Source organism: Scardinius erythrophthalmus (assembly GCF_964197995.2).
Source record: "Scardinius erythrophthalmus genome assembly, chromosome: 4".
Classification (NCBI taxonomy): Eukaryota; Metazoa; Chordata; class Actinopteri; order Cypriniformes; family Leuciscidae; genus Scardinius; species Scardinius erythrophthalmus.
Window position 1 is genome coordinate 53,859,863 of NC_138224.1, and position 20,031 is coordinate 53,879,893.

Genomic DNA, 20,031 nt, shown 5'->3' on the forward strand with positions numbered 1-20,031 from the left:
GAAGAAAAAAATAAATAAAAAAATTTGAAACTTGCATGCGGTTCAATATTTCGAGTCAATTGATTTCACCTACCAATCATATGAAAGGAACGCTGCTCTTACTAACGTTACAAGCAGGGCTGGACTGGGACAAAAAATCGGCCCGGGCATTTTTGCCCAGACCGGCCCACTATATGATCATAAACACCACCCATCTTTGCACGACCTTAATTATGCATACCAACTCCTATTAATTAAAACCACTAATGCCATGTAATGGGTGAGTATAGGAACGAGTGAGAGTTAAAAGATGAAATAAGTCCAAATTTGATATTCATTAATACAGTTGAACTATACTCCACTGGTGAATCCTAAAACAAGCTATAAGAGGCTCTGGCATAGCAATACAAGTGTTTCTTACAGGATTTTTTGTTAAAACTATGGTGGTGTGACCCTGTTCCTTCTAGGGGGGTTAGGGGGCATGCCCCCCCGTGAGATTTTTTTTTGCATTTTAATGTTAAATTCATCAATCTGGTGCACTTTGAGAGTTCAAAATTAAAAGCTCCAACCCATATTCAGTGTGCAAATTAAACAAAGAAAAATTCAAACCTCTTTTAGTTGGTCTATTAGTGTCTATTTACATTACACCTACTACATAATAATAGTTATAATATTAATCCAATGACAGTAATAGCCATATTTTGTAAAACAAATGCACTAAAAAATAAAGGAAACTTTCATAATTAGTGTTGTACCAATTTCTATACTTGAAAGAGATAAGCACATGATCTTTTATTTTGACGCAAACTGCATCAAGCTTTTATTTTGGCGGTTTACAAACGCCTCTTATTAAATTTCTAGTGAATTGCGGTAATCGTCAACTATGCAGATGTGGAAATAATCTACACTCATGACATAGCCTAAGTGTTTTGAAAGTAATGCTGCTTACCGCGGACTCTACACTCTCTCATCTCTCCTGATCCTCCGTCCTCACTATCCTCATCATCACAGGAGCTGATGAAGGGCAGAAAACATATATTTTGACACAGTTTACAGTGTCTGCTTTAAGGGCCTGGTTCTATTTTTTCACGCTATTTTTCTGCACATTCCTTGCGTTTCTTCTCCATCTCGCTGACTATTTTGACAGATACACACTGACACTGCTGCACGCTCGCTCACTCGTTTAAAGTTGTGATTGGGCCAGCCCAGTGTCAGAAAAAAAACTAACACTGACTTTGACCAATGCATTAAACCGGCACAAACCCAGCGCCGCCAATTAAGCAAAACAAAACAAAACGAATGGGCTGCAGATGTACAAATTTTATGGGCCGTTAAAAAAAAAAAAAGTATGAGTATGAGATATATCGGCCCAAAAAGCACGTCGGCCCACCGGGCATTTGCCCGGTATGCCCAATGGCCAGTCCAGCCATGGTTACAAGCCTATCAGAAGCAGAGCAGGGCGGGGCCTGGCAACACAGTGTGATTGAGATTTACACGTCACGTTAGCGTTGTCGGGGAAAGGAGCGCTGCGCTAGTTCATGAAACTTGGGGATGATGTCCTACCCACGGGCGTAATTTCTTATGGGGACACTTTCCAAAATCCCGTTGTCCCCCCCACCCCCACTCAAATTCGTTTGTTATGATGTTTAACCGCACGCTGTCATTTCCACGGAGTAGCAGGACCGAGCCTGTGTAAAATAGCTCACTGAACGTTCTAATGAGCGAGTAGCGGTTGCGGCACGGACGGCGATGAAACGCCAGAAACAACAACAGGTGACTTTAATGTCATCATGGATGAAAAGAAAGAAAGGACATGTGAGTTGGTTGATTCAGTAAATTAGCTCAGGTCAGGATAATCATATTTTCTGTCTACACCTGTTGATAACTGAGCTAACGTTAACATACACTGCTGCTTGGTAACTTCAGACGTGGCTAAATATTTAATTTTAATATTTAAAAAAACATTCTGTGTAGCCTACCATGAAAACGAGTCCACTTTAAACCGCAGCATTTTCTATCAGCAATGTATGACAAGTAGCCTAACGTTAGTGCTGTCAACGTAAACGCATGCGATTAATTTTTGTCCAGCTTTAACGTGTTAAAATATTTATCGCAGCGTCCGTTCTACTTCTTTCTGTCATCCTTTGGGTTATATGATCATGCTCTCCTTCACGCAAATGTTTTAAATCAATGTTTTAAATCAATGTTTTATCAATGCGCGAGAAGACTAAAGAGAACGCGCTGTCAGTGAATGAATGTCCTCCTGAAACACACACACACACACACACGCGCCAGTATCGCAGTCGACAGCGCGCCATCGAGTTCTTTCGCGCTTGAACGAACCATAACACACATTTATGCCAAAATGTCAGTTTTGTCATAAGAACAGTCAAATGAGTTAAATACAATCTTAAATAGTTCGTAAAGAGTAGAGAATGAGATGCGTGAGATCCTGTCAGCAGTGGCGGGTAAGTGACAGCAATTCTCTCTGTTAGTAAAGTTAACCAAAGAACAATGGGAACAGAGAAATTACTAACTGCTCAACGCTTAAGGATTAATCTATTTTTCGTTTATAATTTATGCAATGTGGACTGTTTTATAAACGTATTCAATTTCTATATAATTCACATCGGTTAGACAGGTAAGGTACAGGTAAATATTACATTTATTATGGGTTTAAGTGATGATTGTTTTAAGTTTACTTAAATTAAAAGTTGTTATTTTTTTTAAGCCTAATGTTTCAAATTTTGGGAAAAATAATTTTTCATCGAGACATCAGTAGCTATATCAGTGATACTGGTCTTCATTCATTAAAATATGCCATTAACATGCTTGAAAATAAATGGTGCCAATGAAGCCCAAGAAGCCCATTTTATTTATTAATATTATGGCTGTTGGAGCCAGTATCAATGTATGTGTATTTTGGGCTGTCACCAGGTGGGGGCAGTATGTGCACAGTGTTTTTAAACCGGTGTTTTACACGTAGAGGTAGTTGGGCTTGGTGGGGGAACGCATACAGTTTTTACCACACACAAAGTTGGATGTTTACCGTCTCTCAAGTATGTTTAATGTTTGCATTTGATAAAGAAACAGAAAAGAAGAAATGGACTACAAGACTGTTGATGTGCGCAAAAAGTGCGTTGTTTAACCAAGCCGTCGGCAGTTATAGGAGCGGCTGTAACAATGGCTTCATGTTGATTTAAAATTTTTGTTTGTTTGTTATTAACTAATACCTTTATCTTTTAACTAACACTTCAACATCCAGCACAAAATTAAAGAGATGTATGAGCTAAGGATGTTCTCTGACCCCAAATAAACAGATAATGGAGTGCTCACAATCTACAATACACAGTTAGATATTCTCCTACTTAGTATGTGTGTAAGTAGTTGTGCTTAAATCTTTGGGTGTATTTTTACACGGCAACATATTTTGCCACACCATAGAGATGCAAAGTTTCACACCCTTGTGAAGCATATGGACTAACTTTAAAACATCATCTTTATACAGGAATCACACGTGTTCAAAAGACCAAATCACCAAGAAAAGAGGGTTGAAAAGCGCCGATTATAATAAATACACAAAAGTTTCCAAATGATGGTTTTATTACTCCACTAGATTTAGTCATCTTGTTCAAATAGCAGACGACACTGCAATTTAGGTGTTTAGGTGAAGACTTTTCGGTGAGAGCTGTCAACATTCAGTGTTTATAGAAATAAATGAAATGAAGAATTTAAGTGATAGTCTTTCTGTTTGAGAACTAAATTGATACTTTGTTTTAGTGCAACTTTCCCTCCATCTATGATGTGGAATCACACAAAGTAATAACACGAAAAGTAAGTGCATACTGTTTTAAGAGGTTTTTAGCTACAACATAGTTACTTACAGCTCTATGACATTTTCTTAAATAGTTTATATTTAGAAAATATTTTACGCCGGACTAAATTCTTAAAAAAATAAAAGTTTATAAAAAAAAATTCTTCTTGCTTGACTTTATATATTTTTATATATATAAATATATAGAGATATAGATATAGAGATTTTGTGCCTCCTTGAGATGGCACCACAAGTTGTCGTTCGCATGCAGAGCGCAAGTTCCTGGATGGCACATAAGTCTGAAGTAAAGAGTTAAAGTAAAAGAGAGCAGAACCAGTGGATGTTCTGTAGGCAAACGTCAGTGACTTGAATTTTTTTCGAGCGGCAACTGGCAACCAGTGCAATTTTGTGAGGAGAGGAGTGACGTGTGCCCTTCTCGGCTCGTTAAAAGCCCACTCTAGCTGCGGCGTTCTGGATCAGTTGCAGAGGTTTGCCCGTGCAAGCTGGAAGGCCAGCCAGAAGAGCGTTGCAATAGTCCAGTCTGGATAAAACTAGCGCTTGGACAAGGAGTTGTGTAGCATGTTCTGATAGGAAGGGCCTGATCCTCCTAATGTTGTGCAAGGCAAATCTACAATCTCTTATTATTTTATTTATTTTTAAACTCAGTGGCTCATTATGATGAGATCTACTTTGTACAGGTCTGTGGGAAAGGGCGTTTTGAGATGCTAAAAGGGTAAACTAATTCCTATGATCCAGTAAAGCCATTCGCCCAGGGAAAGCAGGAATTCTTCATCGACGTCTCGACTGGAGGACAGCAAGAAGGCCAAGCTGAGCCTCAGAGGAGATGTATATTGTGCAGGTGAAGGGTAAGGAGAGGATTGAAATGCTGAAGAAGATCAACGACAGTTTGGAACTAAGCGATGTTATGCCTCCATGTGACATGGTCAAATACAGACAGAAACTGAGTCTCTCGACTCAAACAATTCTGGATTTTCACCTGCCAGTCCAATCAGAACCTGTGGAGGTGTGCGTACAACAGCCAGCAGCTCAAAACGAGGCAACAACAGGAATGGACATTAAAAACGCAGTGTTTTTGTTTGTTCTTAATTTTTTACGTAGATTATTATTTTTTTTATTTTTTTTGCAGCATCCCCTGCTGACTTATTTGTCAATAATTAATTGTCAATATATGTGTCAATAATTGTTACGTCCCTCCACTACCTGTGGTGGCTCTGTTTCCTCCTCTAATGTTTGGCTGCTCTGCAGTATTCAGTTTTCATTTGTTATTGTGTGCAGGTGTGATCTGTAACGAGTGGGCGGAGAGACACCCTTTAAAATCTCAGGCACTCCGTGCAGAAGGAAGAGACTTGTGCAAAATGAATGGGAGTCAATGGGATGCTAACTGCAGGTGAAGTTCTGCTACAAGATGGTGGCACGCGGCCGGCTTCAACTTCCGGTCGACTTCCTTCCCGCCTGGTGACGTCCTGGAATGTCACATGATTATGGCTCTTCTTCATGTTCCATATATGGGTTATTATTGTGCATATAGCGCCCTCAGGCTATTGGTATGAATTGAAAACACAGTAAATGAGAGTGCCAAACGCTCATAAAGATTACATCGACGCATTTGGGTATAAATTCAATAAATATTATTCCTGTCAATAGAAATCTGATGTAAACCTATGAGAATCTATCAATATTTCTCCAAATCTGCACATTTTTTAGCTAAAGCCCTGAGGGAAGTTGTTTTGTGAATCGCTGTCATGACGACAGCACAAGAGTTTTTTTATGAATGAAACCGGCTGACGCGCATAATTCATATTAAAGGTATTGACTCATTTTTTCATTTCATATCTCCTGACAGAAATTAAGAAATAATTGTCGCTATAAGTTTCTCAGAATACAATAGTGGTCAAATACTGAAACTTGAGTCTTATATCTTTTTAATGATGTTTAGTTTGTCAAGGTATAACATTAAATCTGATAGTAAATTTGAACTAAAAAAAAAAAAAACGCTTAACGCGCCACCCGTGTGCTCAGCTATTTTTATTTATTTATTTTTCTCTCGCGCGCCCGCGCCTTTGAGTTAATAAAAGCTCAGGTAAGTAATAATCAGTCAACAAACACGGTGAGTAATGTCTTGTCCTGTTATTGTCACCTGCACTTCATGTCACATGTTTAGCATAGCCTTCTCTGTTGGCAATGTAGGATTTATATGTGATAAATGCAAGGAGTCAGTTAGGCTGACAGAGAAGATTTCAGAATTAGAAACACGCATCCAAACTTTAATTGAGGATAGTAAGAGTGCTAGAGCTTCAGATACTATTTTGGATGCGCCTAGCATGAACTCTTTACATGGTGCGGTTCCAGCTGAATTAGTGCCTGAGCAGCCGGGCAAATGGGTGATAGTGAGGGATCGCTCTAGTCAAGGATAAAAAAACCCACTCTTCCGTTCCGATTACCATAACAAATCGATTTGCCCCGCTCAGTGAAACACCCACTGAGAATGTGTGAAAATTGAAAATAGTAGCAGTACCCCTCATTTAAACATTTTGAGCCAAAGCAATTGTCACAGGTCAGGGTGGAGCGCCAGCGGGCCGCCCACCCCTCGCTTGCGTGCCGCCCCTGAGGAGCCGGCCGTGGACACGAAGGAAATGGCGGATACAGAATTCAAAATAAATATGCTCTATATTAAATAATAAAAACAATCTTAAAAAGTCTCTCCTTCAGCATTCTCTTCGTGTATCTCAGCACCTTCAGACAGAGAGAGGAATGAACATAATTCACAGCTTCACCGTTCTCTTCACGTATCTCAGCACCTTCAGACAGAGAGAGGAATGAACATAATTCACAGCTTCACCGTTCTCTTCACGTATCTCAGCACCTTCAGACAGAGAGAGGAATGAACATAATTCACAGCTTCACCGTTCTCTTCTTCAACGTTCTCTTCACGTATCTCAGCACTTTCAGACAGAGAAGAGGTTAATGGCATTTCACCAATGCAGCAGGTTCAAGCAGAGAGGAGGTTAAAGTGGTGTTTCACCAATACAGCAGATTCAGGCAGAGAAGAGGTTAATGAACAGCTGTGACTGCGAGTGAACAGCAGAAAAAAAATTCCCACACTCGCATATCCACCACACACTGCAAGGTTCCACTCGTGCTCATTTCCACAATAGAACTGCAATTCAACAGACTCACAGTGCAACGAAGGCTTCCGCCCGCAATCCAGCCGAAGTTTTCTCTGTCTCTCTCTTTCTCTCTCTCCCGCGGCCACTCACGTGCTGCGTGCCTCACATCTCCTTGTGCCCCCCTCTCTCCTGCTTTTTATCCTCTCAAATGCTGGCGGGGCTTCTTCCAAACTCTCCGAGTAAATTCCCCACACCTGTTGCCAATCTGTTGGGGTTGTCATGGCGACAGACGCACACACAGGCCTGGGGACGGAGTTTCACTCACAAGTGTCCCACCGGAAATACTGCTTCAGCGGGAATAAGTTCCATATGCTTTTTGTCACATCGTGACACATTGTTTACAAATGTGTCCTTTCAAAAACATAGTAGCAGAAACATTATATAGAACATGTTTCCCACATTTGGCTTTACCAAGTCTTTAGAAAGCCAGAGATAAGATCTAGAGAACGTGTGTTTATTGTTCAATAACATCAAGTCTTAACCAAGTTTTTTTGGGGTCGATTGCCAGGGCAGTTCATAGCTCAGGAAAATCAGACTGGTAGGAAGAAACTATTTAATACGATGTAAGTTTACAAGTCACGTGCTTCATAATGATCATTATAATAATAATAACCATCATCATAGTATGGCATTATGTAGCTTTCTTTCCAGCTGTTTGACATGTTGGATGTCAGTGGCTCAGGAGTTACAGCGGGTTGCCCGTTAAGTGGTTGATGGCTGAGGATTCTCCTGTAAAAGTGTCACAGGTCGGGGTGGAGCGTCAGCGGGCCGCCCACCCCTTCGCCTGCGTGCCACCCCTGAGGAGCCGGCCGTGGACACAAAGGAATGGCGGACACAGCATTCAAAATAAATATACTCTTTATTAAATAATAAAAACAATGTTAGAAGTCTCTTCAGTTCAGGTTATCTCTTCATGTATCTCTTCGCATTTCTCAGCACCTTCGGACAGAGAGAGGAATGGACATAATCCACAGCATCCGCATTCTCTTCAGCGTTCTCTTCGTGTTTCTCAGCACAGCATTAGCAGGCTCTTCAAGCATTAGCAGGCTCTTCAAGCATTAGCAGTCTCTTCACTGGACTCAGACAGAGAGAGGAGAATATGTATAACTCACAGCATTAGCAGGCTCTTCCAGCATTAGCGGGCTCTTCATTGAGCTCAGGCAGAGAGAGGAATGGACAGCTGTGATTGCGAGTGAACAGCAGAAATAATTCCCACACTCACATTTCCACCACACACTGTAAGGTTTCACTCGTGCTCATTTCCACAATAAAACTGCAACTCAACAGACCCACAGTGCACCAAGGCCTCCGCCCGCCATCCAGCCGAAGTTCTCTCTGGCTCTCTCATCTGTCTCTCTCGTCTGTCTCTCTCTCGTCCTCTCTCTCCCGCGACCGCGGCCACGTACTGCTCACGTACTGCGCGCCTCACCTCTGCTCGTCCCGGGGAAGAACCACCCAACTGTCTCTTAACTTTCCTTTTTATGTGCTTCATTTGCCTACACAGCCTCATCACAGATCCTAGCGTAATCCCCCGCACCTGATGTTGATCTGTCGTTAACCGCTGTTACTATGGTGACAGATATTTCAGGAGACATACATACTTTCATTGGAGGGGATCAGTAAAAAAAAAAAAAATAGCGCTTACAGTTTGAGGAGAGAGTTGCCAGCATCATAGATTGTGCCTTCACTGCTGTCCAGTGTTGCTGCATCTCTTTACAGATAATCACTTCCTCCTCCTTCAGGCGTCGCACAGCCATAATGTCACAGGTCGGGGTGGAGCGCCAGCGGGCCGCCCACCCCTCGCTTGCGTACCGCCCCTGAGGAGCTGACCGTGGACACGAAGGGAAACGGCGGACACAGAATTCAAAATAAATATTCACTCGTGCTCACTTCCACAATAGAACTGCAATTCAACAGACTCACGGTGCAACCAAGGCTTACACCCGCAATCCAGCCGAAGTCTTCTCTGTCTCTCTCTCTTTCTCCTGCGGCCTCCCTCCGCAGCCGCGGCCTCTCTCATGTGTTGCGTGCCTCACATGTCCTCTCTCCTTCTGCCTCACCGCCAAAGTGTCCTTTTATGAGCCACCTTCCTGTTACATGTCCCAATCACCATCCCATATCCTCTCCTCTCACACCTGCCGCGAGTTTTCCTCATCAAGCCTCCTTAGCCGCCATTACTCCCATAGGAAACCGGAACCGTCCTAATGTCACATCGGAAGCGCTTCCCGGGGGAAACAAGTTCTCAAAAAAAAAGTTCCGCCCAGCCGCTTGTCACCCCGTGACAATAACCTTCTCGAACACTGTTCTTTTGGTGTGAAGGTCTGCAGCAGCTCCATTCATCAACATCAAAACAGAAGACATTAGAGTTAGAAGTTTTGTTCTTTGGATTAATACAAATAACATTATGCAAGAAGTGCTCAGATATAGATTTTATTTAATGGAGGACTTACTTTCACTTATGTTGTTCCAAGGCCATGCATCAGTCAGGACACTGGCATCAGTGGACACAATTTGCTCAGATGGTTCAGCCAAGTTGTTGTACTCACAAATGGTCGCTGCCAAGCGTTTTTTCTCGTCAAGAATTACTTTTCGAATCTTGTGACACCTCTTGTTGCTATCTGCAACAACAACAACAACAAAGTCAGAGTATGTATTTAGAATCAAATCCCAATTGTGACACTTTTAGCAGAGTTTCATTTTCGGACAATGTGCATTTTATTCCTTTAACCAACCTGGATCAGATTTTTGGGGGGTTTTCTGAACTCCTGTATAGGTTACCACGTGCATTTTCTAACTAGGAAAGTGTCAAATGTCTGCAACTGTGACCTACCAGAAGATCTTGGGTTCGCACTTTGATGATGACTGCTAGTTCCTCTATTCGTGCCTGCAATGCCCCAAGGCTGCCATCACCTGGATCAGTTTCTAAATCAGAGTCACATTATTGAGTATACACATAACCACAATCATTCTATTACATTCAGCAATCATTTTTCTTTAAACCTATAAATACTATAAGCACATAGTAAGCATGTCTGTAATTGATCAAGTAACGTTTGATCATTAGGTTTTATGCTATTATGATCTTTTATAATATGATTATACTGGGGGACAGGGGCAGGGAAGTTGGAGGTCGAGTCCAATCAGAATAATTTATTATTATTCGCGAGAGCACAATTTGAATTTGCTCAGCGAGTTGCTCTGGCATCGAGTAATGATGCTCATTTACTATGCCCTTGTAGACGAGCTGCACCAATCACATCACTGTATCTGATATAGGCGGGCCAGAGGCGAGCTAAACAGAAGACGACAACGCTGCGACGTCAAAAAAATTAGTAAACATTGCCAGATGGCTGTGGATGAACACCAGTTGTTTTCAACGTGTTCACACCAAACGCAAATTTAATTATTTGCGCGAGCAGATTACATACAAAGTCCATGCAAAGATGTGAATTCGCACAGGGCGCAAATGATATGGAGATGAGGATATGCATAGTAAAACGAGGCGTTGTAAGCTCCATATATGGTTATTTCGGGGAGGAGACGCATGTACGCACAATCTTCTGCTGACTGGGATTTATAAACGGAGTTTTGCGCAGGTTCTGGCGTACGCCATTTTTGGCTTTCGGGCGCACGTACACTTTTAGTAAGGATCTTACGCACAGTTTTATAAATGAGACCCCATATGACAGTACGTCAATTCATGTTGTTGTTGGTCGGCATCTGCAGTGTCAATTTTACTTCTTGGTTCTAAATTCACCTTTCGTTTATGACGGAAGTTGCTTTCATCAAGAACGGCAAATTCTTGACCACTCCCAATCATCTGTCCATGTCTTCTTCTGAATCGTTTCATGGCACAGCGGCAAACTTTCCTCAGGACACGAGCCATTTTAGAGAGAGTTCTTGAACTTTTTGCAATGCCATCTTGCATCATATCAATTTGTTTGATGCGCAATCCCTGAGTGAACCTGTGAAGTACACAGTGATGACTCAGAGAAAGCAGAGTTGTAAAAATAAAACTTTTAAATGTGTAGTAGGTTGAAAAATGTATGTATATATGTTAAAATAAAAGAGGGAAAAAGGACACCCCTTTAAAATTTAAATTTGTTCATAAATGCATGTGCCGTCAACATTTGTTTATTGATGGGTAAATTCATCATTTTCATTTTCATTCATCAGTTCATTGTGTAGAAAAGAATGCTTTGTTGCTATGTATGCTTGCTGCCTGTAGAGGGCGCTGAACGCTATTGTTTCAAGGTAATGCACCAGGCGAGTGCGAGTCAGAATCAATTAAATATTGTTGAAGACTGCAGCCAGTACTCCTGTTTTATAGCGTCTCTTGTTATTATTTTACAGGTGGTGAGCCAAAACGTTTCAGAAACTGTTTGAAACTAATGTAAAACTGCTTCAAAGACATGTTTATTTTTGTTAGATTACTGAGAAAGACTGTTTATTAAAGCTACACTGTGTGATTTTTACCCCCATCTAGCGGTGAAATTGTAGATGACTACCCAGTGAATATTTATTTTTTTTTCCTCTCAATTCCGAGGGCGTTTTAACTCCTACGGTGGCCGTATTATTCCAAGATTAACATGGCTTCCAGTTATCGACTTCGTCCATGACAATAATAAACAATACGTCTAAAATGAATAAAACTACAGGACAGATGTCAGGAGGTAAACGTCACCCTTGGAATCGGCTATCCCAGCATAATCAGATTAGGCTAATGTTACAATGTGTACAAAGTAAAAGCTATTAAAAATAACAAAAATTTACAGTGTCCTTTTTTTATATAGCTTAAAAAATTGCGCCTTTAAAACTATTCATCACCTGTGATCCGTCGCAGCACAGATTTATGTTACAAGGTAAACAATACTTTTTCACCATTGACGCGAGGATGAAGTTATACTAGAGGTCGTTCTGGGGTTATGCACAACCATGCTATGGTTAGACAAGCAACTATAAAACTTCGAATTTACACAAATGAATTACAACAGGCTGAATTACCTGTCGAGAAGAAAGCAGGCAACCTCGGTGTCCGTTTTAAAATCTTTGCTCCTCATGAGCTCTTTCCATCTGGGAAAAGTTACTCCAATATTGACTATGGTCTTGCTGATTTGTCTGTCGCGTTGACGTTTTAATTCTCTTTCAAATGTGAGTACACACACACACACACACACACACACACACAGTATCTTTCAAATCTGCCGGCACTCGCGAGCTCGCGAGTAATCTCCCCCTCGCATTCGTCACGGTGTCACTGAGTGAAAACCGCAAAAGGCGAAGCTTGAATTTACAGGTATGTCCCTCTTTGGCTAATGTAGTTTCAAGATGGAGGGGCAACATGGCGACCGGCATTCGAACCCCTCCCCCGTATGTACTTTCAATGGCAGATTATAAACTTAAGAGAATACTTTATTACTTGAAAGAAGTAAATATACATTAATGAGCACATATATTTTTGAAAGAACTAAGTGTTTTTTGCTAAGAATCAACTAAAAAAGTTACACAGTGTAGCTTTAAGACGCATTCAGTATTACTGGGTTATGTATTAGACATAAGAGGGACAAATAGGTGAATGTGAAGTGAAATATGAGAAAATATACATGTGAAAAGCGTTCATGGATGTTTTTAAATAGTTTATAATGTTGATTGTTATCGGATGAGAAAGTTTGAGTGAGTTTAATATGCGTTCGCAACTGGAAGTATCTCGAGCCAAAATGGCGGTGTAAGCATGAGTGAGTTAGAGCCAAAATGGCGACGTACACGTAAAACACGAGGATTGCGTGAAGCAAAATGCAATATTCATTTGTGACAGTTCAAAAATGAGAGTAATGTCTCGTGAATGTTATTGTGATGTGAAATACATGATATTCGGTTGAAAAGCCTGTAAAAGGAGAATGTATCTCTGAAAAGCCTTTATTAAAAATGTAACTATCTTTACTGAAATGTTAATGTTATTAATGCATTGAAATTAGCAGTCAATAAAATATTGTCGAAGACTGCAGCCAGTACTCCAGTTTTACAGCGTCTCTTGTTATTATTTTACAGTGCTGGCCAGTGTTATACATTCAGCTTACTCTCTCAGGCTTCCCAGACTTGAGGAGGGTAACAAATGCATTGTAACATTTTACTATTCCTTCTCTGCTGTCTGACAATAGAGTCACCTGTAAATGAATATTAGCCACGACGACAAGTTGAGTTTTGATCTCTCAAAGAGAGAGACCCTACTTGCACTGATCGCGTGGTTTTCTTGTCTCGATGACTTTTATGTCTGCACATCCTGTGATGGCGATAAATGGCAAAATATGGTTATGCAGACAAAAGTATTTTACCTGGACTAAGAATGAATTTTTTTTTTATAGAAAATTAAATTTTATTTAATTTCCAAAAAAGTGATAATTGACATGCCTTTGGACAATATACACACCTAAGACCATTCTAATTATTAGTGTAGCACCCATACACCCATGGCGCCGACATTTGGTTTTGCAAACGACAACAGTGAGAGTTCTAATGCAATGGTAAAAATTCTAGCAAAGCATGAAACTGTTCTGTCGTTGAGCACAGACGAGCACTGAACACAACTGACCAAAACATGTCACAGCTCTTATAAAGACCTCAGGGAACTGTGTCATCCTAACATGAATTTAAACGTACACTATGTAATTTTTCACCACTAGGGGTCGCTAACCTCTGCGAGCTCCCGCGGATATAAAAGGAATATGGACATTTCATTCTACCGAACTACATGCAAGTGCAGAATTACAACTCACAGGTCAGTTTATTAGACAAATTAAACTTGTGAGGTAACGCAGCGCTGTTTCACTTGGTCTAACATTACACTATCACACTAAACTGCATTTGAATGTGTTGAAATTTGTGTTAGTTTGTCTGTATGAGACTAGCAGTGAACTAGATCAACATTAGAATAACTTACAGATCATATTCTAACATTTTATCATTGTTGAACTATATAACATTGATTAGTTTTATGTAAATGTGCTCACCTGTTTAATAAAGTACATGTAGGAGCAGTCGAAGTCTCGGACGTGGAGCTCTCGTTTATATACTGTCTATGGGAGCTCTCGGCATCTCGAAAACACCGCGCTGATATTGATTCTCGTTTTAGTTCTCCTCTTTTATCCAAAGTCTGCTTGCCATGGTCCATAATGTTTGAACGAAACAACAACAGCGTGCAAATAGACATTGCGAACTACACAGTTGTCCACGTCTGTCGCCTTGGTTACTATCAAAGGGCTCTGGTTGCTATGGCAGTACGAGTGGAAACCAGGGACAACGCGGATATGACGCCATTGACGGCGACAAAACGGAAATAAAAAAACGTGCCGTGTCTTCGAATTAAATTACAAATTTCTCCTGGTTTGAAAGTTGTTGAAAACAGTCGGGATAATGTAAGTACACAACTAAAAAAAAATATATAACATAGATATAGTGATTTTTGCTATTTTTAAAGCAAAGCTTTATGCTATTTTTAAAGCTGTCTGGCAGACTGTAATTATTAATCACCTATTAGCTCAAACTGACTTGCTGAATCAAAACGTGAGGTCTAGCCAATGTGTTTACCTCTTTTGCTTATGTTCCACCTACTGGCAAAGCAACAAGCAAGTCTTTTCTTTAAAGCAGTTTTTGTTTTATGCGCAGTTAATATTGTTACACTGAATTTTATGACAGTTGTCTTGGTCTGAATTGTGTAAATGTTGCATAACATAATCATTTAGTTTCCATTTAAACTAAATAGAAATAAATTGCAATGCAAGGACAAGGTAGTCTGTTAGTTTACCTCAACTCCTGATCTAAGCCGTTTATTCAGCATGTGACAGCAACTATGCAGTCGGCACCGGATACAGAATTGATCAGTTCATCTCGAGTCTTCGGGTTCGAGTCATTCGTTCATCACGTTACATAGGCCATAGGCTATGCAGTCAGTACCAGTACAGAATAGATTAGTTCACCTCTCGGGTCCTCAGGTATGAGTCATTCTGTCTTTAGTCACGTAACAGTATTAGGCTTATTATATGTAGGTATTTTGCTTTATCGAAGTGATTCTTCCCATCATACAGATAAATTGCATTACCAACTATATTCTTACCACATAAAATTTTGGAAAAGAACCATCATGACAGAAATTCAAAAAGTTATAAATTGTAAGAAATAAAAAAGGCTAAAATTTGAGACAAGAAATGCAGCATGTAACTGTCAGAGTAAAAAAAGAAAGGTAGATAGACAGAACCGAAGACTCTGTGAACTAATCGAATCACTATCTGAGACAACGGTATTCCCACCCAATTGAAAATGACCGAATCGTTCACGACAAGGCAAGCAAACCAAGCAATTGCTTGGGGCCCCGAGCTGGCCTGGGGCCCCAAGACAACAACTAGTTAAGAATAAAATGCAACGACAAACTGTGCGAGCGCCCCTTTGATAGTCAATGCAGTAAAGTGCAATGACACTGTTATCGGGATCCCCCTCAAGGGGGCCCCTCTCAGTAGTGCTGAATGGGATACCTTCGGATAATGCGCATGCGCAGCAGTGAAATTTGTGGAATTGCGCATGCGTTAAATTTAAACCATCATTTCAGCATACCTAAGATTACAAGCGGTAAGTGTTGGTGTATTATATCGCATATATACACATTACCTAATTGCATGCCTTGTACAATCACAAGAAATGTTGACAGACGTTTTCAATATATTATTTTTAGCAAATGGAGTCGTAAAGTCGCGTAATGTCGTGTTAAAACGTTAAATCTGGTGTTAACTCGAGGTTCTAGCATTTGGCGCCATCTGACCGAGATTAAACTCATCGACTAATGTTTTGCTTTTAAATGATTAATGCTTATTTTTCTGCTAACTGTAGTTTAACCATGGAAAAAAAGTGGGAGGAAATTTTCAATTACCTTTTAAAGGGTTCAAACCCTGCAGAGCTAAATAAAGGACAGAAGCAAAGCCTAAGGAAATACTCCTCGAAATTCAGGATTCACGGTCAGTATTTACCATCAAAATACGTCTATAATACTGACAGGAATATGCACGTGTTCATATTTTGTATTATTTATTATTGGTTATGTCAATATTCCTTAAAGATGGAGAACTACTCTTTGGCAGTCACAGAAGAGTCATAAAGACAAAGTTGGAGGAGGCTATGAATTTATTTAAAGAATTTTTTACCTCACCTATTGGAGGACATCCAGGAACCTTAAAAACACGAGCTGCCATGTGTTCACGGTTCTACTGGTATGGCATGACAGTGGACATTGACAAATATATATATATATATATATCTCAAAACAGCATACCCCTTTATAAACTGTATTTTTATTAAACCAGGTGCTATTAAAACAGCATACCCCTTTATAAACTTTATTTTTATTAAACCAGGGGATTTCAAAACAGCATACCCCTTTATAAACTGTATTTTTATTAAACCAGGGGCTGTCAAAACAGCATACCCTTCACAAACACTGGTATGCTGTTTTGACAAAGTATGCTACATCGACAGAACACCGGCAAAATACAAAACCTCCTCGGCAGTCATCATGAAGCGGAATTATAGATTATAATTATATTATATAATTATAGCGGAAAAAAACAAATTAGAGAAAGGAAGAGGAGGATAAGAAAAAACAAGATAGTGGTAAGTAGGGCTGACTTCTAATAGTCGAGGATTCGACGATTCGATTCGGAGAGGCCTGATTCGACTATGAACCTCATAGTCGAATACATGGGCGTCAGTTTGGTTTGAAATGTGCTAGGGACAGAGACGCATTCGCATTTTCAGAAGGGCTGGGTACCATTTTTATTTTATTTTTTCAGGTCATGTTTTGAAAGACGATGTCCTGTAGCTTACTAATGTAAATAAATAAAAATGTATTCAAAAATCTGCTTCACATTTTCAGCAGGGCTGCGGAGCGGCTGTGAGTTGACTCCACACGGTTCTCATGTGCGTTAAAAGCTTTACATGGTTTAATGTACCTAAACAATGATTACCAAATTCCCCTCTCATGTTGCTCCACATAACCACTTAAAATGATAAAAAAAATCGAACCCAGAGTCCAATTATTATGGACGTTATCTGATGCGTTTCTGCTTCACATTTTCAGCAGGGCAGCGGAGCGGCTGTGAGTTGACTCCACACGGTTCTCATGTGCGTTAAAAAGCTTTACGTGGTTTAATGTACCTAAACAACCATCACCAAATTTCTCTCTCATATTGCTCCTCATGTTTATGAAATGTTATGATATATGTGTGATATATATGTGTTTTTTAGCTCTTTTGTTTGAAATGGAAAAAATCTAGCTGCTATCTAAAAAAAAAAAAAAAAAAAAAAAAAAAAGGTTCGACTATCAGTCGACTACGGCAAAATCTACCGAATCAGATTCGACTATGAAAACCCTTAGTCGAAAACAGCCCTAGTGGTAAGTGATAAATTACACTGGATAAAATAGCTCTACTTGTCTTGTACAAATGGTGTAATTTTGCAGCAGGTAGGTTAGCAAAAATGTGTTTATGTTAGCTACCTGCCTGAAGGCAAATGCTGCTTGTAACGAACAGTTAGTGCAATTTTTTTTTCGAATGGACAGAATATGAATATTAGAAATTATTTTTTATGAAATATCCTCATGAAAATAAAATTGAAGTTGGCCCTGGAGCAGTCTAGAAATGCACTACAGCTAATGCCACATGTCTAAACATTTTATGTTTAAAATCTGAAGATAATAAGTCCAAAACTCTGTATTTAGTGAAATGTTTTTCAAGACCATGTCATGTGACTTTATTTTGATTTGACGCTAAAATGCTACTGATGTTTATTGTCATCTTCTAACCATCTATCCAGTATATTGTCTTTATTGTTTTGTGGTGCAAACGATCCCCATTCAGTCTCAGTCTCCCCCTGCACACATTCACACTTCTCCAGCCTGGTTATGGCTCTAAATATGCATTTCTTTTGTCTGCATTATAGTTACTAACGACTGGCTATTCATAGGGTTTCAGTCACTAATTTCTTTTCTCAAAGTTCACCCTTACATTTTAAACTGCATCTAATGCATTTCTTGAATAAAGAAACATTTCGGTAAGCATTCAAAAAATAATAAAAATATAACTTCTAGGTGGCAGGTGCACCTAGGGCTAGCTAGCATGTTAGCTTAGCACACCATCAATACACGACAATTTATGAGATTAAAACCATGTTTGTGCTTATAAACTTACTTTATAAAGCAAATCGAGTATTTTAAATAATTTTATGTGATCTAATTTGGCTTCAGATAAAAAATTCAGACAGAAAATATACTATTGTATACTGTTCTGCACAATGATAGTCTATATAGATTAGCATTACATTATAAATATAATCTATTATTATGGAAATACCTGGCATGGATTGAAAAACACAGGTAACTCAAATATCATAGCAAACATGTTTATTGTCTTCAAAATGTCTGTATCTGCATGTTACAGCCATAGTTACAGCGCGATCTGTTGTTAGCTGTGTGTGTGTTCGAGGCTTCCTGGATTGTCACATGATTATGGCACTTCTTCATGTTCTAATACTGTGCACAGGGCGGCGAGGGCGCCCTCAGGCTATTGGTATGAATTGAAAACACATTAACAGAGTATGCAAACGCTCATAATGATTACATCGACGCATTTGGGTATAAATTCAATAAATATTATTCCTGTCTATAGAAATCTGATGTAAACCTATGAGAATATATCAATATTTCACCAAATCTGCACATTTTTGAGCTAAAAGCCCTGAAGGACGTTGTTTTGTGTATCGCTGTCATGACGACGGCACGGGAGTTTTTTTATGAATGAAAGCGGCTGACGCGCATAATTCATATCAAAGGTATCGACTCATTTTTTCATTTCATAACTCCTGACACAAATTAAGAAATAACTGTCGCTATAAGTTTCTCAGAATACAATAGTGGTCAAATTCTGAAACTTGAGTCTTATATCTTTTTAATGATGTATAGTTTGTCAAGGTATAACATTAAATCTGATAGTAACTTTGAACTATATATAAATAAAACCGCTTCAGTGCGCCCGCGCTCTGGCAACGGTTAACAGGTTAAGTACATTCGTGAAAAAACAACATATAGTGGATTAGATCTCATTAAATGTCTAAGTAAACCCAGTGCACTATTTAAATCGATTGCAGGACATCGTAATGTTATTCTACATTATTCTACATACATCTGAGCACGGGCACGAGGCTACATTGCGCATGCGTCAAACCGTCGAATGTTTTCGGATGTTTTTTCATGTTCCGTGCCACCCCTAATATATAGGCCTATATATATAACATACTATTTAATATTACTATTTAATATCTATTATATAATTGGGATTAGGAGTGTCTGGGGTGTTTATGAATGGCCAATTTGACCTCGGGCTGTTTAGCCTTGGTTATTTTGGGCATGGTTTATGGTCCTTTTGGTGTGAGAGATTATTGCTATACTGTTTGTGAATGCATTTCTTCTCTGGCTTCCTGATGGGATAGTTCAAGTTCACATACAGGGTGACGAGAAGCCAAAGGTGTTCAGGTAACACTAACTGTTAAATGTGTGTCTACAATTATCTAATTATTCTATACAGTTATTACCCGCACACTACCTTTAACGGGAAGCCTCCGACAAAGACACTCGCAGCAGAGGCAGGGTTTAAGGACCGCAGCTATTACCACTACTGGAGGAGGCTTCAGTACAAGCTGCCTGACAGTATATTCTTGGTAAGTGCTTCCAATAACGCTAGTGACTTTACGGCCTATGTTTTGTGAGGTTTGTTAATGCTAAAACTCACCTGATGCCTTTTCCCCAGAGCAGTCCACTGGCAGGAGTGGCCAAAAACACTCCTGGCTATTGACAGGACAGTAATGGCTTTAATGAAGTAACAATCAAATTAAAATGATGAACATTTATTGTTCACAATATGGAAAGAGGAATTAAAACATAGTTCGGTAAGAGCTTGACTCAAACATGCCATTAACGGACTTATTCAAGTCCTCTTTTATTTTTTGAATTATTTT